General features: G+C 47.1%; 1 long non-coding RNA gene and 1 pseudogene across 1 annotated transcript; both read right to left on the bottom strand.

Moving 5' to 3' along the window:
• Window positions 1–1,360: 1,360 nt before the first annotated feature.
• Window positions 1,361–8,571, bottom strand: LOC140455548 (major histocompatibility complex class I-related gene protein-like; annotated as a pseudogene).
• Window positions 8,572–8,712: 141 nt separating this feature from the next.
• On the bottom strand, window positions 8,713–10,130 carry LOC140455019 (uncharacterized). Its single transcript, XR_011952758.1, has 2 exons — window positions 9,802–10,130; window positions 8,713–9,681 (listed from the first exon to the last, which is right to left on the bottom strand). It is a non-coding gene; the product is annotated as an uncharacterized lncRNA (long non-coding RNA).
• Between the last annotated feature and the right edge of the window lie 15,699 nt (window positions 10,131–25,829).

Genomic DNA, 25,829 nt, shown 5'->3' with positions numbered 1-25,829 from the left:
GTGGAAGCTTTAAAGAGGATGCTGAGGAGATTTACCAGGATGCTGCTGGACTGGAGGGTATGTCTTATGAAGAAAGGTTGAGGTATCTAGGGTTTTTCCCATTGGAGTGAGGTTGGATGAAAGGTGACTTGATAGAGGTGTACAAGATGATGAGAGACATAGATAGAGTGGATCGCCAAAGACTTTTTCCCAGGGCAGATATGGCTACCAAGAGGGGGCATAATTTTAAGGTGATTGGAGGAAGGTTTAGGGGAGATGTCAGAGGCAGTTTCTTTACACAGAGAGTGGTAGGTGAGTGGAATGCACTGCCAGCAGTGGTAGTAGAGTCAGATACATTAGGGACATTTAAGTGACACATGGATGATGGTAAAATGAAGGGTATGTAGGTTAGTTTGATCTTTAGAGTAAGATAAAAGGTCAGCAAAACATCGAGGGCCGAAGGGCCTGTACTGTGCTGTCTGTTCTATCTTCCATGTTCTAGTAAATGTGTGAGAGAGAGAGTATGTGAGAGCGAGTAAAAGTAAGAGACAGAATAAGAGAGCGAGAGAATGAGAGAAAGAAAAAAGAGTGAGAGACAAAGGGAAAGAAAAAAAGAGACCGTGAGAGAGAGAGAAAAAGTGAGAGAAAAAAATTGAGAAAAAGTGAATGAGAGAGAAAGAATGTGCGAGAGAGAGAACAAGAGTGAGAGAATAATAGTGAGACAGAGTGAATGAGAAAATCATGGAATGAGTGAGAATGAGAAATAACCATGGGGAATTAGAGAGAGAGACAGAGAGAATGAGGATATCATATAGTGCACAAAGCCAGACCAATCAGCCTGCACATTCCCTACTTACAGTGCCCTCAAATCTTCCCCCATCTTTTCTCACCTGAGTCTATATTCATTGACTCGATTCCCTTCCCATTTTCCCTTGAATATATCTCCGGTATTCACTTCAAACACTTCCTGCAGCAGTGACTTCCATGTCCTAATTTCTCTTTGGGTGACCACTTTTTCAACTTTCAAACGGATTTCTTAGAGGATCCCTCAAACCATTAACTTCAACTTATTCTTTTCCAAACAGAAGGAATCACAGTCTCGGCATCTACTCGACAAAAACTCTTTATCATTTGAAAGAATTAACCGTACACCATCCATTAGTCTTCTTTTCACAGGTTAGTTTTTGATCCCTTTCTGATTTGTAAATGGTGACAGGGAAGATTCCAACCAAATGCAATCTAGGGTATGAAAGAATCAGAATTACACAAGATGTATGCTGTAATATCCCAGGATATGCCAAGCACTATCTCTGTTCTTATCTTCTATAAATCACATGAGCATTTTGGCACATGGACAATTAATATTGTCCCTCTCTCTACCCTAGGTTTTGTCCTGATCAAGCAGCGCAGCTCTGACCCTCCCTGGTCTGAGTCTGGTTCCTCTCTGACAGTGAGAATCAGTCTTACCATAAATCACCACCAGCATCTCCTGCAGCCCGCTGTGCTCCACCTGATAGGAATACTCGGCCTGATTCTCTGGATCAAACTCATTTTCGGACCTGAAAGGTCTTGTTGTGATTGGGTAAGATCCCAGTGGACGGGGTCTCATCGATCAACACTCCATCCCTCCGCAGAGTCACCTCGATGGCTTGTGGGTAAAACAAGACAGGACAGTCGGTTAGAATCATCCAGACGGTAAAGGACACGATGGGGGCAACTGAGGGAGAGAGGAAGAGGAGTCAGTGCAGGAACATAGAGATACTAAATCCCAGACATTCGCTCACACTCACCCCTCCTCTACCACTCCCCTTTATCAACACTCAGCCCTCTCCACACACACTCACGTCCTCCCTTCCACTCAATCACCCACACTCATGTTCTCCCCTACCTCATTCACCTACACTCACTCATACCCTTTCCCTCCACCCACACTCACTCCTCCCTCCCCCTCTGCCATTCACACACACTAGCTCTCCATCCATACATACACTCACTCACCACCCTCCCACCTTACTCAACCCCTCCCATCTCACTGCCTCCCCCTCACTCACTTACACTCACTCCCTCCTCCTCATTTACCCACCTTCACTCACTCCCTCCCCATCACTCACCCACACTTTCTCCTTGTCCCCTCAACCACACTCATTCCCTCCCCCCTCACATCCATTCACCCATTCCCCCTACTCACCACCATGCAATCAATCCCTCCTCCCTCACACACCCACAATCACTCCCTACCCCTCACTCGCCCAAAATCAATCCCAACCCCTCACTCACCCACACTCAGTTCCCTCCCCTGCCCCCACCCTCCTACACTCAGTTCCCTCCGCCCCCCCACCCTCCTACACTCAGTTCCCTCCGCCCCCTCACCCTCTCACACTCAGTTCCCTCCCACCCACCCTCACTCACCCACACTCAGTTCCCTCCCCCCACCCTCACTCACCCACACTCAGTTCCCTCCCCCCACCCTCACTCACCCACACTCAGTTCCCTCCCCCCACCCTCACTCACCCGCACTCAGTTCCCTCCCACACCCTCACTCACCCACACTCACTTCCTTCCCCCCATCCTCACTCACCCACACTCAGTTGCCTCCCCTTGCCCTCACTCACCCACACTCAGTTCCCTACCCCACCCTCACTCACCCACACTCAGTTCCTTCCCCCCATCCTCACTCACCCACACTCAGTTCCCTCCCACACCCTCACTCACCCACACTCAGTTCCCTCCCCCCACCCTCACTCACCCACACTCAGTTCCCTCCCCCCACCCTCACTCACCCACACTCAGTTCCCTCCCACACCCTCCCACACCCTCACTCACTTCCTTCCCCCCACCCTCACTCACCCACACTCAGTTCCCTCCCACACCCTCACTCACTTCCTTCCCCCCACCCTCACTCACCCACACTCAGTTCCTTCCCCCCACCCTCACTCACCCACACTCAGTTCCCTCCCGCCCACCCTCTCTCACCCACACTCAGTTCCCTCCCGCCCACCCTCACTCACCCACACTCAGTTCCCTCCCGCCCACCCTCACTCACCCACACTCAGTTCCCTCCCGCCCACCCTCACTCACTCACACTCACTCCCCTCCCACCCACCCTCACTCACCCACACTCACTCACCCACACTCAGTTCCCTCCCGCCCACCCTCACTCACCCACACTCACTCCCCTCCCACCCACCCTCACTCACCCACCCTCACTCACCCACACTCACTCCCCTCCCACCCACCCTCACTCACCCACCCTCACTCACCCACACTCACTCCCCTCCCACCCACCCTCACTCACCCACCCTCACTCACCCACACTCACTCCCCTCCCACCCACCCTCACTCACCCACACTCACTCACCCACACTCAGTTCCCTCCCGCCCACCCTTACTCACCCACACTCACTCACCCACACTCAGTTCCCTCCCGCCCACCCTCACTCACCCACACTCAGTTCCCTCCCACCCACCCTCACTCACTCACACTCAGTTCCCACCCGCACCCTCACTCACTCACACTCAGTTCCCTCCCCCACCCTCTCTCACTCACACTCAGTTCCCTCCCCCTCCCTCTCTCACCCCACTCAGTGCCCTCCCCCCTCCCCCACCCTCTCTCTCCCAAACTCGGTTCCCTCCCCCACCCTCTCTCACCCACACTCAGTTCCCTCCCCCACCCTCTCTCACCCACACTCAGTTCCCTCCCCCACCCTCTCTCACTCACACTCAGTTCCCTCCCCCCTCCCCCACTCTCTCTCACCCACACTCAGTTCCCTCCCCCTCCCTCTCTCACCCCACTCAGTGCCCTCCCCCCTCCCCCACCCTCTCTCACCCACACTCAGTTCCCTCCCCCACCCTCTCTCACTCACACTCAGTTCCCTCCCCCCTCCCCCACCCTCTCTCACTCACACTCAGTTCCCTCCCCCCACCCTCTCTCACTCACACTCAGTTCCCTCCCCCCTCCCCCACTCTCTCTCACCCACACTCAGTTCCCTCCCCCACCCTCTCTCACCCACACTCAGTTCCCTCCCCCACCCTCTCTCACCCACACTCAGTTCCCTCCCCCTCCCTCTCTCACCCCACTCAGTGCCCTCCCCCCTCCCCCACCCTCTCTCACCCACACTCAGTTCCCTCCCCCACCCTCTCTCACCCACACTCAGTTCCCTCTGTCCGTACTCCAGGTAGTTCCTGAGCCACTCGACACACTCCTCCTCCGGGAAATGCTTCCATTGCTGGTTGTTGACATGCTCCTGGTTCCACCTGTTTTTGGTGCTTTCCCCCCAGTGGGTGGGTGTCACCCACACCATGCGATCTTTGTCGAAGCTCAGGAAATCCTGGCCGTCCCACCCATACTGAATGAACACACGTGTCGTCCCATCATCCCTCAGGTCACAGCCCCATCATCTGGTATGTATGGATCCCTGTCAATCAGAGGTTCGATCAGATGGACAGTGAGAGCTTTTTCCCCCAGATGGCAATGGCTAACACAAGGGGACATAGCTTTAAATTGAGGGGTGATAGATACAGCACAGATGTCAGAGGTAGTTGCTTTACTCAGAGAGTAGTGGGGGCGTGGACCGACCTGCCTGCAACAGTAATAGATTCACCAACTTTAAGGGCATTAATGGTCATTAGATAACCATTGGGATGAGAACGGAATAGTGTAGGATAGACAGACTTCAGATTGGTTTCACAGGTCGGTACAACATCGAGGGCCGAAGGACCTGCACTGAACTGTAATGTTCTATGTTCTATGTAACACAAGCTGCTAATCAGACAGAACAAACACAGATAATCAGGCTCAGATACAATGGAGGGTTCAGCCCATTGCCACCAGTGTCTGGCTCCCAGATCCTAGTGCAGTCCTGGTTTCTCCCCATTCCTTCAGGGCGAGGCCCATCAGGGACTCACCACCTGTCTGGTTGGTTCGGTACATGAGCTTTGGAATATCGGTTTGGAAATACAGCTCCTGTTCCTGTGCCAGCATCGTCTTCCATTCCCAGGCATCTTGACCCTCGCTCTCCACCATCCACTGCTCCCGGGGGATCAGTTCCTTCTGACCACTGTTGTACTTAACAAACTGGACCCCGTCCACGTACCCGACAATCATAAACTCCAAAAAGCCAGGAATCGGAGTCAGACCGGCAAAGAAATACTGGAGAGTGTGGGAGGCTGGAAGAGGAGAGAGGAAGTGAGAGATCAGAGTAAGACAGCAACCCCACAGAAATGTCAGGATATGAAACCCAGAACATCAATCCTGCCCACAGCTTAATCTCGTCCCAGTTGCCAGCACTTGGCGCATATCCCTCTTAACCTTCCTATTTATATACCCATCTAGGTGCCTTTTAAATGTTATAATTGTACCAGTCTCCACCACTTCCTCTGGCAGTACATTCCACACACGCACCACCATTTGTGTGAAAAAGTTGCCTCTTAGGTCCCTTTTAAATCTTTCCTCTCTCACCTTAAACCTGTGCCCTCTAGTTCTGGACTCCCCCACCCCAGGAAAAAGACCTCATCTATTTATCCTATCCATGCCCCTCATGATTTTATAAACCTCTGTAAGGTCACCCCTCAGCCTCTGACACTCCAGTAAAAACAGCCACAGCCTGTTCAGTCTCTCCCAGTAGCTCAAACCCTCCAACCCTGGCAACATCCTTGTAAATCTGTTTTATTCCCTCATTGGATGAGGGTGTCGGTGGCCAGGGCAGCATTTGTTGCCCATCCCTAATTGCCTTGAGGGCAGTTAAGAGTCAATCACATGGCTGTGGGTATGGAGTCACATGTAGGCCAGACTAGGTAAGGATGACAGTTTCCTTCCCTAAAGGACATTAGTGAACCAGATGGGTTTTTCCAACAATCAACAATGGATTCATGGTCATCGCTAGTCTCTTAATTCCAGACATTTACTGGATTCAAATCTCACTATCGGCTATGGCGGCATTCTAACCCAGGTCCCCAGAACGTGGGGATTGACGGTCCGACGGTAATACTAGTCCATCGTCTCCTGTCAAGCTTCACAACATCCAATAGCAGAGAGACCAGAATTGAACAAAATATTCCAAAAATGGCCCAACCAACATCCTGTACAGCTGCAACATGACCTCCCAACTTCTTGTATTCAATGCTCTGACCAATGAAGGCAAGTGTACCAAACGCACTCTTTAGCACCCAGAATGGCAAAAGCCCTAACTGAACAGGGAAGAGACCTCCACCAATGACCCAAATCGTGTGAACACCAACCCTGGACCCTGCCATTAATACCCAGCATTCCAACATTGGAACTAGGGGACATCATCTGAGAATTAGGGCCAGACCGTTTAGGAGAGATATTAGAAAGCATTTCTACACACAAAGGGTGGGAGATGTTTGGAACTTCTTCTATGTATGGTAGTGAGTGTAAGGTCAGTTGTTAATTTGAAATCTGATAGGGAGATAATATTTTGTTTAGCAAACATGCAGTATTAAGGGATATAGACCAATGACAGGTATCGGTGTTAGGCCACAGATCAGCCATGATCTGACGGAATGGTGCAACAGGCTTGCGGAGCTGAATGTGTTCCGAAGTCTCCTTTTAGTGTCCTCTTCTCCAAGGAGAATAGCCCCAGCTTCTGCAAGTCATTAAAATCCTGGAAACATATTTTTAAATCTTTTCTGCACACTCCCCAACACTTTCACATCTCTCTTGAGATGCCTGGAATTGGTCTCCTGTATCTCCAGCTTGTGTTGAACTTGTGCTTAATGCACATTTAGCATGATGTCCTTCCCTTTTGCACTTTAGCTTTTATTTATCAGGTCAGATTGGGTTTATATTCATTGGAGTTCATCTCAAAAACTGAGAGGAGATCATTTTGAAATGGCGATGTTGCTGAGGAGGCTTGGCAGACTAGATGCTGAGAGGGTGTTTCCTCTTGAGGGGATCTTCCAATTAAGACTGAGATGAGGAATTTTTTCCAGGTCAAAAATGCCTGCGATTCTCTTCGCCAGAGAGCGAGATCAATGAATACATACAAGGATGAGTTTGATAGATTTAGGATCTACAAAGGAATCGATGATTCTGGGGAGTAGGGAGGTAAATGGAGTTCAGGCCTCAGTCAGATTGGCTATGATGTCATTGAATGACAGAATAGGGCCAAAGGGATGAATGGCCTATCCCTATTCTTATTTCTGATGTCCTTATGTTGGAAAGCAGGGACTGAAAGTTAGAGGATGCATATGATAAAGGGATTAGGAACAAGTTGATGGAATGCTGTTGGCCTTTATCTTGAAGATTGGGACACAAAATTTAATTTTGATCTGGAGTAACTGCATTCAGTTCTGTGCCCCTCACCTCAGGAAGGGGAGTGCAGCACAGATTTGCCAGAATGATACCAGAGTGGAAAGGGTGAAGTTAGGCAAACTTCAGTTTGCAGGACAGAAGGAAGATCCAGTTGAGGTGCTGAAGATCATTCAAGGTTTAAACTGCATCAATTCAGATCCCCTGGTGTGGGAGCGAAGAACAGGAGGGGATAGTCTTAAAATTAAAACTCAGCTTGTTCCAGCATGACGTCAGTAAGTACTTCAAGGGTAGGATTCATTGAGAAAGTGAAACTTTGAGATTATATTGACATGGTGGAGTGGCCAGATAGGTGGCAGATAGAATTCAATGTGGAGATATATGACAGGTGACTTAGTTTGATAAAAAGAACATGAGAGAGAACATAAAGGGTACGACTCTAAAGGTAATGTGCAGGAGCAAAGAGGACTGAGTGGACATATACACAAGCCATTAAAGGTGGAACAATAGGTAGATGAGCTGTTATTAAAAACATTCAGTGTTTTAGATTTCGTAAATAAGGGAACAGAGCACAACAGCAGGGAGGGTATGACAAATGTACATGAGACACTGATTAGACTTCAACTGAGTACTGTGATGTGGAGGTGCCAGTGTTGGACTGGTGTGGGCAAACTCGGAAGTCTCAAGACACCAAGTTATAATTCAACAGGTTTATTTGAAATCACAAGCTTTTCGAGCACTGCTCCTTTGTCAGGCAACATGCCTGATGAAGGAGCAGCGGTCCAAAAGCTTGTGATTTCAAATAAACCTGTTGGGCTATAACCTGGAGTCGGGTGACTTCCGAGTTTGCCCATACCAGTCCAACACTGGCACCTCCACATCAAGGCTACCACTGGCACCACAAACCGCTGGTTCAAAGTGAAGAGGATCTCCAAATAGATCAACACAGACATCATTTTTTAACAGAGGTGCAAGAGAGCAGACAAGATCCCGAAAGGATCATAAACCTACTCAAGTTGATCTTACACACAGATTGCACTGAGAGACTCTGCAACCACACTTCTCTCACATACTCCTCAAACATCAGCTCTACAGGAGAAAATGAAACCTGGAAATTGAGATAGAGTCCCTTTTCTCAGCTGGTGCTCAGATATCAGTGGACCAGCTACGAGACACTGCCAAGCAGACCTGACCTGCTGTGCTTTTCCAGCGCCACATACTCCACTCTGATCTCCAGCATCTGCAGCCTTCACTTTCTCCCTATGGTTAATACTGGCAGAGACTCTCTCACACAAAGAAATCAGAACAAACAGTCCAATCATTCTTGGTGCGCTGAACCAATCGGATCAGATATTTTGCGACAAATAATTTGCTAATAATCTATCCACCGCCAGTCCTGGGAACTGTGTCCTGGGAGAATGAAACTGAACCCAGTTCCAAGTTAAAAATCACACAACACCTGGTTATAGTCCATCAGGTTTAATTGGAAGCACACTAGCTTTCGGAGCGACACTCCTTCATCAGGTGGTAGTGGAAGGCTCAATCCTAACACACAGAATTTATAGCAAAAAATTTACAGTGTGATGTAACTGAATTATACATTGAAAAATTGATTGTCTGTTAAGCCTTTCATCTGTTAGAATACAGTGATAGTTTCACTTCTTTCATGTGTAAATCACAAAACCTTTTTTTGAAAAAGTTGCATTCTCAGGTTAGCTGTTAACAATGGTGATAGCTAGACAATATGTTGAAGGTGTTAGCCCCCTGTGTTCTCTGTCTATGACCTGATGTTTAGATTAATTCTAATCTAAAAAGTGAGATAACGGAGTTTTACATGAATGCATGCAGTTTTTGAGCAAAGTACAATGTAACTCTGAAAGTACTAATTCACCCCACAAAATATATGTGTGCATGTGGGTCTTTGTCTGTCTGCGTGTGTGTGTGTCTGCCTGGGTTGGGGGTTGTGAGTGTGAGAAAGTGTGTGTGTGTAGTGAGTGCAGAGTGTCTTAAGTTGTGAGGGTGTGCATGTGGGATTGTGTGTGTCTGTATGGATGTGTGTGGGTGTCTGTGTGCACATCTGTGTGTATGTGTGTCCATGTGTATGTGTGTATAGGAGTGCCTGTGTGTGTATATAGTGCAATGGTGGTCACCTGTAATGTGACATGAATCCAAGGTCCCGGTTGAGGCCCTCCCGATGGGTACCGAACTTAGCTATCTGCCTCTGCTCGGCCACTTTTCTCTGCTGCCTGTCCCGAAGTCCACCTTGGAGGATGGTTACCCGAAGGTCAGAGGCTGAATGTCCTGGACCACTGAAGTGTTCCCTAACTGGGAGGGCACCCTCCTGTCTGTTGATTGTTGTGCGGTGCCCATTCATCTGTTGTCGTAGCCTTTGCTCGGTTTCCCCAATGTACCACGCCTCCGGGCATCCTTGCCTGCAACGTATAAGATAGACAACTTTGGCGAGTCACATGAGCCATGTACAAGGTGGGAGGTGTCCCCACACGTAATGGTGGTATCTATGTCCACACTCTGACACGTCTTGCAGCACCTACCGTGACAGGGTTGTATGGAGTTGTCCTGAGAGCCGGGCAGTTTGCTACGAACAACGATCTGTTTGAGGTTTGGCGGTTGTTTAAAGGCAAGTCGTGGAGGTGTGGGGAAGGTCTTGGTGAGGAGCTCATCCTCATTGATAATGTATTAACAATCAACTTTTCAATGTATAATTTCAGTTACATCACACTGTAAATTTTGCTATAAATTAGGATTGAGCCTACCACTACCACCTGATGAAGGAGTGTCGCTCCGAAAGCTAGTGTGCTTCCAATTAAACCTGTCGGACGAAAACCTGGCGTTGTGTGATTTTTAACTTTGTACACCCCAGTCAAACACTGGCATCTCCAAATCAGAACCCAGTTCCGGTTTACTCAGGCACCTTCACACTGATTGGGTCAATGCCATTTTGGGTCCAATCAGAATAAAACGACACAGAGAGTCATCAAACTCCGGCAGAACAGACTCAGAACAGGTTGAAAAAAAAACCTCACAACACTCGCAGACTCTCCCAGAGATAAACATCGCGAAAGACTCACACTGGGTTCAGGAAATTAGTAGTCAATCAACACCAGGTTATAGTCCAACAGGGTGACTTGGAAGGATTAGCTTGTTGGACTAAACCTGTTGTTGTGTGATTTGCTTTAACTTTGTCCGCCCCAGCACAAAAACCGGCAGCCCCACATCATGGCAACAGAACGGCCACTCTTTTACCTGACCGCAGATACTGTCCCACCCTCGAGCACGGGTTTCCAATGTGTGTCAGATTTCCAGTAGATAGACTGGACCGCTACATATCATCAGCTGCCAGGAGGATGGGCAGAGGCGAGAGGTAAAACACAGAAAGAGGCCATTCCACCCCTCGGTACTGTCACATAACAGAAGGAAGAGGCCGTTCTGTCCCTGACACTATCACACAGCAGAAGGAAGAGGCCGTTCTGCCCATCGATACTGTCTCACAGCAGGAGCAAGAGGCCATTCAGCCCCTCGATGCTGTCACACAGCAGGAGCAAGAGGCCGTTCAGACTCTCGATATTGTCACACAGCAGTAGCAGTAGGCCATTCTGCCCCTCAATACTGTCACACAGCATGACGAAGAGGCCGTTCAGCCCCTCGATACTGTCACACAGCAGGAGCAAGAGGCCATTCAGCCCCTCGATGCTGTCAGACAGCAGGAGCAAGAGGCCGTTCAGCAATAGAGTCATAGAGATGTACAACACGGAAACAGACCATTTGGTCCAACCTGTCCATGCTGACCAGATATCCCAACCCAATCTAGTCCAACCTGCCAGCACCCGGACCATATCCCTCTAAATGCTTCCTATTCATATACCCATCCAAATGCCTCTTTAATGTTGTAATTGCACCAGCCTCCACCACACATTCTGGTAGCTCATTCCATACACGTACCACCCTCTGCATGAAAAAGTTGCCCCTTAGGTGTCTTTTATATCTTTCCCCTCTCACCCTAAACCTATGCTCTCTCGTTCTGGACTCCCCGACCCCAGGGAAAAGACTTTGTCTATTTATCCTATCCATGCCCCTCATAATTTTGTAAACCTCTATAAGGTCACCCCTCAGCCTCCGACGCTCCAGGGAAAACAGCTCCAGCCTGTTCAGCCACTCCCTGTAGCTCAGATCCTCCAACCCTGGCAACATTCTTGTAAATCTTTTCTGAACCCTTTCAAGTCTCACAACATCTGTCTGAGAGGAAGGAGACCAGAATTGCACACAATATTCCAACAGTGGCTTAACCAATGTCCTGTACAGCTGCAACATGACCTCTCAACTCCTGTACTCAATACTCTAACTAATAAAGGAAAGCATACCAAACACCTCCTTCACTATCCGATCTACCTGTGACTCTACTTTCAAGGAACTATGAACCTGCACTCCAAGGTCTCTTTGTTCAGCAACACTCCCTAGGACCTTACCATGAAGTGTATAAGTCCTGCTAAGATTTTCTTTCCCAAAATGCAGCACCTCGCATTTATCTCAATTAAACTCCATCTGCCACTTCTCAGCCCATTGGCCCATCTGGTCCAGATCCTGTTGTAATCTGAGGTAAAACTCTTCGCTGTCCACTACACCTCCAATTTTGGTGTCATCTGCAAACTTACTAACTGTACCTCTTATGCTCGCATCCAAGTCATTTATGTAAATCATAAAAATTAGAGGACCAAGCACCGATCCTTGAGACACTCCACTGGTCACAGGCCTCCAGTCTGAAAAACAACCCTCCACCAACACCCTCTGCCTTCTACATTTGAGCCAGTTCTGTACCCAAATGGCTAGTTCTCCCTGTATTCCATGAGATCTAACCTTGCTAATCAGTCTCCCGTGGGAAACCTTGTCGAATGCCTTACTGAAGGTCCATATAGATCACATCTACTGCTCTGCCCTCATCAATCTTCTTTGTTCCGTCTTCAAAAAACTCAATCAAGTTTGTGAGACATGGTTTCCCACGCACAAAGCCATGTTGACTATCCCGAATCAGTCCTTGCCTTTCCAAATACATGTACATCCTGTCCCTCAGGATTCCCTCCAACAACTTGCCCACCACTGAGGTCAGGCTCACCGGTCTATAGTTCCCTGGCTTGTCTTTACCGCCCTTCTTAAACAGTGGCACCACGTTAGCCAACCTCTAGTCTTCTGGCACCTCACCTGTGACTATCAATGATACAAATATGTCAGCAAGAGGCCCAGCAATCACTACTCTGGCTTCCCACAGAGTCCTAGGGTACACCTGATCAGGTCCTGGGGATTTATCCACCTTTAACCATTTCAAGACATGCAGCACTTCCTCCTCTGTAATCTGGACATTTTGCAAGGGGTCACCATCTACTTCCCTACAGTCTATATCTTCCATATCCTTTTCCATAGTAAATACTACTACATAATATTCATTTAGTATCTCCCCCATTTTCTGCGGCTCCACACAAAGGCCGCCTTGCTGATCTTTGAGGGGCCCTATTCTCTCCCTAGTTACCCTTTTGTCCTGAATATATTTGTAAAAACCCTTTGGATTCGCCTTAATTCTATTTGCCAAAGCTATTTCATGTCCCCGTTTTGCCCTCCTGATTTCCCTCTTAAATATACTCCTACTTTCTTTATACTTTTCAAAGAATTCACTCGATCTATCCTGCCTATACCTGACATATGCTTCCTTCTTTTTCTTAACCAAACCCTCAATTTCTCTAGTCATCCAGCATTCCCTATACCCTACCAGACTTGCCTTTCACCCTGACAGGAATATACTTTCTCTGGATTCTTGTTATCTCATTTCTGAAGGCTTCCCATTTTCAAGCCGTCCCTTTGCCCGCGAATATCTGCCTCCAATCAGCTTTCGAAAGTTCTTGTCTAATACCATCAAAATTGGCCTTTCTCCAGTTTAGAACTTAAATTTTTAGATCTGGTCTATCCTTTTCCATTAATATTTTAAAACAAATAGAATTATGGTCGCTGGCCCCAAAGTGCTCCCCCACTGACACCTCAGTCACCTGCCCTGCCTTATTTCCCAAGAGTAGGTCAAGTTTTGCACCTTCACTAGTAGGTACATCCACATATTGAATCAGAAAATTGTCTTGTACACACTTAAGTAATTCCTCTCCATCTAAACCTTTAACACTATAGCAGTCCCAGTCGATATTTGGAAAGTTAAAATCCCCTCCCATAACTACTCTATTATTCTTACAGATAGCTGAGATCTCCTTACAAGTTTGTTTCGCAATTTCCCTCTGACTATTGGGGGGGTTTATAATTCATTCCTTCCTTATTTCTCAGTTCCACCCAAATAACTTCCCTGGATGTATTTCCGGGAATATCCTCCCTCAGCACAGCTGTAATGCTATCCCTTATCAAAAATGCCACTCCCCCTCCTCTCTTGCCTCCCTTTCTATCCTTCCTGTAGTATTTATATCCTGGAACATTAAGCTGCCAGTCCTGCCCATCCCTGAGCCATGTTTCTGTAATTGCTATGATATCCCAGTCCCATGTTGCTAACCATGCCCTGAGTTCATCTGTCTTCCCTGTTATGCCCCTTGTATTTAAATAAATGCAGTTTAATTTATTAGTCCTACCTTGTTCCTGCCTGCCTTGACTGTTTGACTCACTTCTGTTCTCAGCTGTACCTGTCTCAGATCAATCTCTTTCCTCACTATCTCCCTGGGTCCCACCCCCCACCTTACTAGTTTCAATCCTCCCAAGCAGTTCTAGCAAATTTCCCTGCCAGTATATTAGTCCCCTTCCAATTTAGGTTCAATCTGTCCTTCTTGTACAGGTCACTTCTACCCCAAAAGAGATTCCAGTGATCCAAAAATGTGAATTCTTCTCCCATACACCAGCACCTCAGCCATGCATTCATCTGCTCTATTCTCCTACTCCTGCCCTCACTAGCTCGTAGCACTGGAAGTAATCCAGATATTACTAACCTTGAGGACCTCCTTTTTAAATTTCTGCCTAACTCCCTGTAATCTCCTTTCAAAATCTCAGTCTTTTCCCTTCCAATGTCATTGGTTTCAATGTGGACAATGACCTCCTGCTGGCCCTCTCCCCCGTGAGAACATTCTGCACCCTCTCTGAGACATCCTTGATCCTGGCACCAGGGAAACAACACACCATTCTGCTTTTTCTCTGCTGCCAACAGAAACGTCTGTCTGTACCTCTGATGACAGAATCCCCTAACACAACTGATCTCTTGAAAGCCAATGTACCCCTCGTTGCATTCGAGCCAGTCGCAATACCAGAAAATTTGTGCCCTGAGAATCCATCCCCCCCTACATTTTCCAAAACAGCATACCTGTTTGAAATGCGTATATCCACAAACGACTCCTGCACTAGCTGCCTACCTCTCTTCCTGGAGTTAACCCATCTATGTGACTGTATCTGAGACTTTCCCCCCCTTCCTATAACTGCCATCCATCACATACTGTTGCTATTGCAAATTCCTCATCGCTTCTATCTGTCTCTCCAACCGATCCACTCGATCTGATAAGATTCGCATTTATGGCAGATATAATCCGCAGTGACCCTTTAATCTCTCTTTAAACTCCCACATCTGACAAGAAGTACATATCACTGCAAAGGCCATTTTTGCTCCTTCACAATCTACAGGCTCAGAAAATAACACCGTCTTATTCCTCTACAAACTCTGCCCCAGGTTAAATTAATAGCTATGGCTCGATACTATCACAGAGCAGGAGCAAGAGGCCATTCTGCCCCTCGATACAGTCACACAGCAGGAGCAAGAGGCCGTTCTGCCCCTCCAGGGTGTTACACAGGAGGAGGAAGAGGCCTTCAGCTCTGTGATAGTGTTTCACAGAAAGAGATCATTCAAGATCTGGACACTGTTCAGTGAATTATTACAGCGCAGAAGGAGACTATTTGCTCCATCATGCTATACCTGATACACAGAAATAGACTAAGGCTGTTCATCTCCTTGAGCCCGTTACACTGGAGAAGACCATTCAACCCTTTAAGCCTGCTACGTGGGCTTAGGCTATTGTGATCCTGGGGCCTATTCAGCCTGTTTTGAGGATTTGATGCAGCAGCATGTTCATCACAAAGACTTTATTGAAATGAAACTTAAGTTGCCTTCAGGGTTTGTGCACCCTGGCATATATGGTACAGACATTTGTACATGATTGTATTTGAATCCAAACATCCTCCTTTTTGGTACAAAAATATGTGAATTATAATGTATACTTATAGTTACCCAAGCTACCAACTACATTCACCACTGCTCTCAGGCCTTAGCATTCCATTAGTATATTAATGCATTGCACACTGCAGACATTAAATTGTGCTGGTCTTTTAATGGTAACATACATATTGAATGTTTGTTCACCAGGCAGTGTCATTCCTGTGCCACTTGCTGTTGCTGTGCTCGTTGTTGTTGGGTTGCCCTGAATGTCTGAGTCTTCAGGGTAATCCAAGATGGAGGACAAGAAAAAGTTGTAGCTGTAAGAGCTGCTCCTTTTTTGAGGTATTTTACATGTTGGAGGTGATTTCCTTGAATTCCGGAAGCAGTAATCACTGTTTTCTAAACTGTTCCATTGTTTTGGATCCTCAGGGAAGATCCAAACAATGGCATTTGAAAAAGGAGTAAGAGAACAAAGGCAGAGACCACATCGTCAGTGAGAGACAGAGAGAGAGAGGGAGAAAGAAACCAACACTGCTGTCTGACACAGCAGTGAATCTGCACAGTTACTGCCTTTGCTGTTTCAGTTCAAGCATTTCTGGACATCGGAGTGTATCTAAGACAAATTAACAAACAGTGAAATTCACAGCTGACCTTGGAGAAAGCTGATTGAGAGAGCTCACAGAATAGGATCCGATAAGTGCATCGTTTTTAATGTGTAACCTTGCAGTGTTTTTCTAATACTGAGTGGAGTGGGTTCTGTTTGGTTATATATTTTATTGAGATCTGTCTCTTGATTAAAATTTAAAATATAAAACAAAGGTACTGAGTTAGACTCAGCAGTGTTTTTTAGAACAGTAAGACGGTGCTATTTTCTGTTGATTAGGGTGCAAAGATGGCCTTTAGTAGGGTGGTGTGCTCTTCCTTTGGGATGTGGGAGATTAGAGAGAATTTCCATATTACTGATTATTATGTCTGCAGAAAATGTGTTTGTTTGCAAATCTTATCAGATCACATGGATTAGTTGGAGTGGCAGTGAGATGCAGTAAGGAATTTACAGGAGCCATGGGGTGTGATGGATGGCAATTATAAGAAGGGAGAAAAACTGCAGACACTGTCAGGTAGATGGGTTACCGCCAGGAAAGGTAGGAGAGGGAGGCAGATAGTGCAGGAGTCTGCTATGGCTATCCCCATCTCAAACAAGTATGCTGTCTTGGAAAATATAGGGGGTGATGACTCTCAGGGGAATGTAGCACGAACAATCAAGTTTCAGGTTGTTATGTAACGTGGAGTACGTGAGGTTCCAAGCAATCGATTATGGTACGGGATTCTCTGGTCAGAGGCACAGACAGATGTTTCTGCAGCTGACAGCGAGAAATCAGAGTGGTGTGTTGCCTCCCTGGTGCCAGGTTCAAGGATGTCTCAGAGAAGGCGCAGAATGTTCCCAAAGGGAAAAGGGACCAGCAGGAGGTCATTGTACACATTGGAACCAACAACATAGGAAGGGAAAATGATGAAATTCTGAAGGGAGAATGTAGCAAGCTAGGCAGGAATTTAAAAATGAGGTCCTCAAGAGTAATAATTTCTGGATTAATTCCAATCCTTTGAGCTAGTGAGGGTATGAATTGTAGGAAAGAGCAGGTGAATGTATGGCCGAGGAGCTGGTACAGGTAGAAGGGTTTACATTTTTGGATCACTGGAATCTCTTCTGGGGTAGAAGTGACCTGTACAAGAAGGGGGGATTGTACCTAAATTGGAAGAGGACTAATAAATAAACTGGCAGGAGATTTGCTGGAGCTGCTCAGGAGATTTAGACTGGTAGGATGGCAGTGGGGTGGGGGAACCCAGGGAGATAGTGAGGAAAGAGATCAATCTGAGACTGGTACAGTTGTGAAAAAGAGTGAGTCAAACAGCCGGGGCAGGCAGGGACAAAACGGCAAACAAGGTAGGACTGATTACATTGATTTCAATGCAAGGGGCCTAACAGGGAAGGCAGATGAACTCAGGGCATAGTAAGGAACATGGGTCTGTGGTATCATAGCAATTACAGAGACATGGCTCAGAGATGGACAGAACTGTCAGCTTAATGTTCCAAGATACAAATGCTATGGTAAGGATAGAAAGGGGGGCAAGAGAGGAGGGAGAGTGGCGTGTCTGGTAAATCATAACAATACAGCTGTAACTTTGGGATGATATTCCTGGGAATATCTACAGGGAAGTTATTTGGGGGGGAACTAAGAAATAAGAAAGGGATGATCACCTTATGGGGATTGTATTATAGATGCCCCAATAGTCAGAGGGAAATTGAGAAACAAATTTGTAAGGACATCTCAGTTATCTAAGAGAAATAGGATGGTTATGGTAGGGGATTTTAACTTTGTAAACATAGACTGGGACTATCATACTGTTAAGGGTTTACATGGAGAGGAATTTGTTACTTGTGTACAAGAACATTTTCTGATTCAGTATGTGGATGTACTGACTAGAGAAGGTGTAAAACTTGACCTACTCTTGGGAAGTAAGGCAGGGCAGGTGACTGAGGTGTCAGTGGGGGAGCACTTTGGGGCCAGCGACCATAATTGTATTCGTTTTAAAATAGTGATGGAAGAAGATAGATCAGATCTAAAAGTTGAGGGTCTAAATTGGAGGAAAGTGAATTTTGACGGTATTAGGCAAGAACTTTCAAAAATTGAATGGGTGAGGATGTTCGCAGGAAAAGGGACGGCTGGAAAATGGGAAGCCTTCAGAAATGAGATAACAAGAGTGCAGAGACAGTATATTCCTGCAAGACTGGTAGGTATACGGAATGCTGGATGATGAGAAAAATTGAGGTCTTGATCAATAATAAGAAGGAAGCATATGTCAGGTATAGATCGAGTGAATCCTTAAGTATACTCCTACTGTCTTTATACTCGAAGAGGGAAATCAGGATGGCAAAAAGGGGACATGACATAGCGTTAATAAATTGGGTTAAGGAGAATCCAGAGAGATTTTATAAATATATCAAGGACAAAAGGGTAACTAGGGAGAGAACAGGGCCTCTCAAAGATCATCAAGGCGACCTATGTGTGGAGCCACAGAAAATTGGGGAGCTACTAAATGAATATTTTTCATCAGTATTTACTGTGGAAACGGATATGGAAGATCGCAAGGTTTGAGATTAGATTAGATTACTTACAGTATGGAAACAGGCCCTTCGGCCCAACAAATCCACACCGACCCACCGAAGTGCACCCACCCAGACCCATTCCCCTACATTTACCCCTGCATCTAACACTACGGGCAATTTAGCATGGCCAATTCACCTGACCTGCACATCTTTGGACTGTGGGAGGAAACCAGAGCACCCGGAGGAAACCCACGCAGACACGGGGAGAATGTGCAAACTCCACACAGTCAGTCGCCTGAGGCGGGAATTGAACCCATGTCTCTGGCGCTGCGAGGCAGCAGTGCTAACCACTGTGCCCCCGTGCCGCCCACAAATACAGTTTGTAGCTCAGGTTGAGGTTTAGGGTGTAGGTTTGCTCGCTGAGCTGAAGGTTTGATATTCAGACGTTTCATTACCTGGCTAGGTAACATCATCAGTGGCGACCGCCAAGTGAAGCGAAGCTGTTGTCTCCTGCTTTCTATTTATATCTTTCTCCTGGATGGGGTTCCTGGGGTTTGTGATGATGTCATTTCCTGTTCATTTTCTGAGGGGTTGATAGATGGCATCTCGATCTATGTGTTTGTTTATGGCATTGTGGTTGGAGTGCCCGGCCTCTAGGAATTCTCTGGCATGTCTTTGCTAGCCTGTCCCAAGATAGATGTGTTGTCCCAGTCGAAATGGTGTTTTTTTTCATCCGTGTGTAGGGCTATGAGGGAGAGAGGGTTGTGTCATTTTGTGTCTAGCTGGTGTTCGTGTATCCTGGTGGCTAACTTTCTTCCTGTTTGTCCTATGTAGTGTTTGTGGCAGTCCTTGCATGGAAGTTTGTAGACGACGTTGGTTTTGTCCATGGGTTGTACTGGGTCTTTTAAGTTTGTTAGTTTTTTTTGAGAGTGTTGGTGGATTTGTGCGCTCCTAGAATTCCGAGGGGTCACAGTAGTCTGGCTGTCATTTCTGAAACTTCTTTGATGTATGGTAAGGTGGTTAGGGTTTCTGGCTGTGTTTTGTCTGCTTGTCGTGGTTTGTTCTTGAGGAATCTGCGGACTGTATTTTTTGAGTATCCGTTCTTCTTGAATACGTTGTATAGGTGGTTCTCCTCTGTTTTTCGAAGTTCATCTGTGCTGCAGTGTGAGGTGGCTCGTTGGAATAGTGTTCTAATACAGCTTGGTCTGTGTGTGTTGGGATGCTTGCTGGTGTAGTTGAGTATTTGGTCAGTGTTTGTTGGTTTTCTGTATACACAGGTATGTAGTTCTCCGTTGTCCTTTCTTTCGACTGTGACGTCCAGGAATGTGAGTTTGTTGTCGGTTTCTTCCTCCTTGGTGGACTTTATGCCTGTGATGTTAAATGTCTCTTCTATCTTGTTTCGTTTATTGATGACAAAGGTGTCATCTACGTGGCGGACCCAGATTTTTGGTTTGATGGTTGGTAGGGCTGTTTGTTCTAGCCTTTGTATTACCGCTTCTGCTATGAACCCAGATAGCGGAGATCCTATGGGTGTGCTGTTGGTTTGTTTGTAGATTATGTTGTTGAAGGTGAAGTGAGTGGTGTGGCACAGGTCCACCAACTTCATGATGTTTTTGTTGGTAATGTGATTGATGGTGGTTGGGGTGTGTGTGATGGTCTCTTCTAAAAGTGTGGTAAGTGTTACCTTTGCCAGGTCGATGTTGATGGAGGTGAACAGTGCTGTTACGTCGAATGAGATCATTGTTTCGTCTTCCTCTATTTTGGTGTTTTTGATGATTATTAGGAATTCCTGGGTGGAGTGGATGGAGTGCTGTGACTCTTCTACTCGGTATTTCAGTCTTGCGTGTAGTTCTTTGGCCAGTCTGGAAGTTGGTGTTCCGGGGAGTGAGACTATAGGTCTGAGGGGGGCTCCTGGTTTATGGATTTTTGGTAGTCCATAGAATCGTGGGGTTTTGGTCCCGTCGGGTTTCATTTTTTGGAATTCCGTCTTGCTTAATTGTCCGGAATTGTGTAATTTTCTTAGGAGATATGTAATCTTGTTTCCTAGTTGTGGGGTTGGGTCTAGCGCCACCGTTTGGTAGGTGTTGGTGTCTGCGAGTAGTGCATTGGCTTTCTCTTTGTCGTCCCTTCTGTTCAGGATGACTGTGAGCCAACCTTTGTCTGCAGGTAATATAACGATGTTTTTGTCTTTTTTGAGGTTTTCTAGGGGTTTCTTTTCTTGTGTGTTCAGTTTGTTTCCGTCCCTTTTTCGGCTCAGAGTAGGTGCAACTGTCTGTCTCATAGCCCTCGTAGCCCTACACACGGATGAAAAAAACCACCATTTCGACTGGGACAACACATCTATCCTGGGACAGGCTAAGCAAAGACATGCCAGAGAATTCCTAGAGGCCGGGCACTCCAACCACAACGCCATAAACAAACACATAGATCTAGATGCCATCTATCAACCCCTCAGAAAACGAACAGGAAATGACATCATCACAAACCCCAGGAACCCCATCCAGGAGAAAGATATAAATAGAAAGCAGGAGACACAGCTTCGCTTCACTTGGAGGTTGCCACTGATGATGTTACCTAGCCAGGTAATGAAACGTCTGGATATCAAACCTACAGCTCAGCGAGCAAACCTACACCCTCGATGTGGAAGATATAGATTGTAGGGAAATAGATGGTGACATCTTGCAAAATGTCCATATTACAGAGGAGGAAGTGTTGGATGTCTTGAAATGGTTAAAAGTGGATAAATACTCAGGATTTGATCAGGTGTACCCGAGAACTCTGTGGGAAGCTAGAGAAGTAATTGCTGGGCCTCTTGCTGAGATACTTGTATCATTGATAGTCACAGGTGAGGTGCCGAAGACTGGAGATTGGCAAATGTGGTGCCACTGTTTAAGAAGGGTGGTAAGGACAAGCCAGGGAACTATAGACCAGTGAGCCTGACCTCAGTGGTGGGCAAGTTGTTGGAGGGAATCCTGAGGGACAGGATGTACATGTATTTAGAAAGGCAAGGACTGATTCGGGATAGTCAACATGGCTTTGTGCGTGGGAAATCATGTCTCACAAACTTGACTGAGTTTTTTGAAGATGTCACAAAGAAGATTGATGAGGGCAGAGCAGTAGATGTGATCTATATGGACCTTCAGTAAAGCGTTTGACAAGGTTCCCCATGGGAGACTGATTAGCAAGGTTAGATCTCATGGAATACAGGGAGAACTAGCCATTTGGATACAGAACTGGCTCAAAGGTAGAAGACAGAGGGTGGTGATGGAGGTTTGCTTTTCAGACTAGAGGCCTGTGACCAGTGGAGTGCCACAAGGATCGGTGCTGGGTCCTCTAATTTTTGTCATTTACATAAATGATTTGGATGTGAACATAGGAGGTATAGTTAGTAAGTTTGCAGGTGACACCAAAATTTGATATGTCGTGGACAGCAAAGAAGATTATCTCAGATTACAACAGGATCTGGATCAGATGGGCCAATGGGCTGAGGAGTGGCAGAAGGAGTTTAATTGAGATAAATGCGAGGTGCTGCATTTTGGGAAAGCAAATCTTAGCAGGACTTATACACTTAATGGTAATGTCCTAGGGAGTGTTGCTGACCAAAGAGATCTTGGTGTGCAGGTTCATAGTTCCTTGAAAGTAGAGTCACAGATAGATAGAATAGTGAAGAAGGCATTTGGTATGCTTTTCTTTATTGGCCAGAGCATGGTGTACAGAAATTGGGAGGTCATGTTACGGCTGTACAGGACATTGATTAGGCCACTGCTGGAATATTTCGTGCAATTCTGGTCTCCTTCCTATTGGAAGGATATATTAAACTTGAAAGGTTTTAGCAGGGATTTTCAAGGATGTTGCCAATGTTAGAGGATTTGAGTTATCAGGAGAGGTTGAATAGGCTGGGGCTGTTTTCCCTGGAGCATCGGAGGCTGAGGGGTACCCTTATAGAAGTTAACTGCTAACCAGTCTCCCATGGGGAACCTTGTGAATGCCTTACTAAAGTCCATATAGATCATACCTACTGCTCTGCCCTCATCAATCCTTTGTCACTTCTTCAAAAAACTCAATTTTGTGAGACATGATTTCCCACTCACAAAACCATCCCTGATCAGTCCTTGCCTTTCCAAAAACTTGTAAATCCTGTCCCTCAGGATTCCCTCCAACAACTTGCCCACCACCAAGGTCAGGCTCATACCACCCTTCTTAAACAGTGGCACCACATTAGCCAACCTCCAGTCTTCTGGCACTTCACCTGTGACTATCATTGGTACAAATGTCTCAGCAAGAGGCCCAGCAATAACTTCTCTAGCTTCCAACAGAGTTCGAGGGTACACCTGGTCAGGTCCTAGAAAAGTATCCACCTTTATGCATTTTAGGACATCCAGCACCACCTCCTGTGGACATTTTTCAAGATGTCATCAACTATTTCCCCACATTCTATATAGACGCATAGAGTCATAGAGATGTATAACATAGAAACAGACCCTTTGGTCCAACCTGTCCATGCCGACCAGATATCCCAACCCAATCTAGTCCCATCTGCCAGCACCCGGCCCATTCCCTCCAAACCCTTCCCATTCATATACCCATCAAAATGCCTCTTAAATGTTGCAATTGTACCAGCCTCCACCACATCCTCTGGTAGCTCATTCCATACACGTACCACTCTCTGCGTGAAAATGTTGCCCCTTAGGTCTCTTTTATATCTTTCCCCTCTCACCTAAACCTATGCCCTCTCGTTCTGGACTCCCCGACCCCAGGGAAAAGACTTTGCCTATTTATCCTATCCATGCCCCTCACAATTCTGTAAACATCTATAAGGTTACCCCTCAGCCTCCGACACTCCAGGGAAACCAGTCCCAGCCTGTTCATCCTCTCCCTGTAGCTCAGATCCTCCAATCCTGGCAACATCCTTGTAAATCATTTCTGAACCCTTTCAAGTTTCACAACAACTTTCCGATAGGAAGGAGACCAGAATTGCACACAATATTCCAACAGTGGCCTAACCAATGTCGTGTACAGCCGCAACATGACCACCCAACTCCTGTACTCAATACTCTGACCAATAAAGGAAAGCATACCAAACTCCTTCTTCACTATTCTATCTACCTGCGACTCCACTTTCAAGGATGGAAGGTGAGCACCAGGGGGGTTCTGTCCTTGTTATGGTTGGAGGGCTGGGTCTGAGGGTGGAGGTGCAGGATGTGGACGAGATGTGTTGGAGGGCATCTTTAACCACGTGGGAAGGGAAATTGTGGTCTCTAAAGAAGGAGGCCATCTGGTGTGTTCTGTGGTGGAGAACACACCAGATGGCCTCCTTATTTAGAGACTGCAATTTCCCTTCCCACGTGGTTAAAAGATGCCCTCCAACGCACCTCATCCACATTCCGCACCTCTGCCCTCAGACCCCACCCTCCAACCATAACAAGGGCAGAACCCTCCTGGTGCTCACCTTCCACCCTACCAACCTTCGGATAAACCAAATCATCCGCCGATATTTCTGCCACCTCCAAATGGGCCCCACCACCAGGGATATATTTCCCGCCCCAACGCTTTCCACCTTCTGCAAAGACCGTTCCCTCCGTGATGACCTGGTCACATCCACGCCCCCCCCCAACAACCCACCTTCCCATCCTTGCACCTTCCCCTGCCACCGCAGGAATTGCTAAACCTGCGCCCACACCTCCTCCCTCACCTCCATCCAAGGCCCTAAAGGAGCCTTCCACATCCATCAAATTTTTACCTGCACATCCACCAATATCATTTATTGTATCCGTTGCTCCCGATGCGGTCTCCTCTTCATTGGGGAGATTAGATGCCTCCTAGCAGAGCACTTTAGGGAACATCTCTGGGACACCCGCACCAATCAACTACACCGCCCTGTGGCCCAACATTTCAACTCCCCCTCACACTCTGCCGAGGACATGGAGGTCCTGGGCCTCCTTCACCGCTGCTCCCTCACCACCAGACGCCTGGAGGAAGAACGCCTCATCTTCCACCTTGGAACACTTGAACCCCAGGGCATCAATGTGGACTTCATCAGTTTCCTCATTTCCCCTTCCCCCACCTCACCCCAGTTCCAAACTTCCAGCTCAGCACCGTCCCCATGAACTGTCCTACCTGCCTATCTTCCTTCCCACCTATCCACTCCACCCTCCTCCCTGACCTATCACCTTCATCCCCTCCCCCATTCACCTATTGTACTCTATGCTACTTTCTCCCCAACCCCACCCTCCTCTCATTTATCTCTCCACCCTTCAGGCACTCTGCCTGTATTCCTGATGGAGGGCTTTTGCCCGAAACGTCGATTCTCTTGCTCCTCAGATGCTGCCTGAACTGTTGTGCTTTTCCAGCACCACTCTACTCCAAAAGCAGTAGCCAGGGTGGCACGGTGGCTCAGTGCTTGCCCCTGCTGCCTCACAGCGCCAGGGATCTGGGTTCGATACCTGCCTTGGGTGACTGTATGTGGCGTTTGCACATTCTCCCTGTGTCTGCATGGGCTTCCTCTGCGTGTTCTAGTTTCCTCCCTCAGTCTAAAGATGTGCTGGTTAGGTAAACTGGCCATGCTAAATTGCCCCATAGTGTTCAGGGATGTGTAGATTGAGTGCATTATTCAGGGGTTATAGGTAGGGGAATGGCTCGGGGTGGGTTACTCTTCGGAGGGTTGGTGTGGACTTGCTGAGCCACACTGTAGGGATTCTATGATCTCTGCCACTTGGAGCCGTGTTTTCACTGTGATCTGTGTTTTTATTCAGTGACAGTTCACAGTCTGGACACTGGCCTCAGTACCTCCATGTTTAGTGTATAAAGCACGCTTAAGATGTACTTAGTATTCCCTCATTTTATTTTAGTTTTGAGATGAAGATTTGAAATGCCAAGGCTGTAGGCCGAGTGCTGGAAATAGGATGAGAAGGTGAATAAGTCCCTGATGACTGTCACAGATATGATGGGGCAAGGGGCTATGCACTGAAACGCTCTTTAACTCCCTCAGCCTTTGACTAAGCAGCTGATGGTGTAGGTCACATGACAGTGGCAAACTGAGAACATGACTTGGAATTGAAATTGTTTGAAAGGTTATTTGAAATTGGAGAACTCAATGTTGAGTCCTCCCCATCCCCCGACTCCTTCCCAGCACCCCCACTTCCCCTGCTCCCAGCCACCAACCGGACTCACTCCTTTCATTGACCAACAAGGTCATACCCTCATCCCGTCTCCACCTATCCCCTCTTCACAACCCTGCCCCCCGCCACCCACTTTATCTGCAGCTAACGCCAGCCCCACCCCCA

The sequence above is a fragment of the Chiloscyllium punctatum genome, chromosome 30, assembly GCF_047496795.1.
Source record: "Chiloscyllium punctatum isolate Juve2018m chromosome 30, sChiPun1.3, whole genome shotgun sequence".
In the NCBI taxonomy this organism is placed as follows: domain Eukaryota; kingdom Metazoa; phylum Chordata; class Chondrichthyes; order Orectolobiformes; family Hemiscylliidae; genus Chiloscyllium; species Chiloscyllium punctatum.
The sequence above is the reverse complement of the archived record's forward strand: the minus strand, read 5'-3'. Positions and strand labels throughout refer to the sequence as shown.